Source organism: Apaloderma vittatum, unplaced genomic scaffold (genome assembly GCF_000703405.1).
Source record: "Apaloderma vittatum isolate BGI_N311 unplaced genomic scaffold, ASM70340v1 scaffold17718, whole genome shotgun sequence".
NCBI lineage: Eukaryota > Metazoa > Chordata > Aves > Trogoniformes > Trogonidae > Apaloderma > Apaloderma vittatum.
In genome coordinates this window covers 8,441-8,764 of record NW_009730393.1, presented here as the reverse complement: position 1 = coordinate 8,764, position 324 = coordinate 8,441, and the positions used below count along the sequence as shown (strand labels likewise).

General features: G+C 50.3%; 1 protein-coding gene across 1 annotated transcript in view; it reads right to left on the bottom strand.

Moving 5' to 3' along the window:
• LOC104277972 (techylectin-5A-like) overlaps positions 1 to 324 on the bottom strand; it is a 4,002-nt gene that overhangs the window by 2,373 nt on the left and 1,305 nt on the right.

Sequence of the window (324 nt, the reverse complement as noted above, 5' to 3'; positions counted from 1 at the left end):
GGTGGTAGCGGCAGCTTCGGTGCAGGATCTGGCCCTGCAAGGGTGAGGCAAGACGAGGAAGAGCTTTGTCACCCTTCTGGTCAGCAGCCTGCAGATCTCTTCTGAGAACCTACAGCCCAAGAGGAGCTAAAAGAGGACAATGATACAGCTAGATCTGGGAGGAGTAATTTGCCAAGTGGGAAGGATCACAAGAAACGATTCTTCTTGGAGCAATGGTGCTTTCGCCTTTTATAACAGAATCATAGTATCATAGGATCATAGAATTGTCAGCATTGGAAGGGACCTGAAAGATCATCTCGTTCCAACACCCCGCAACGGGCCGGG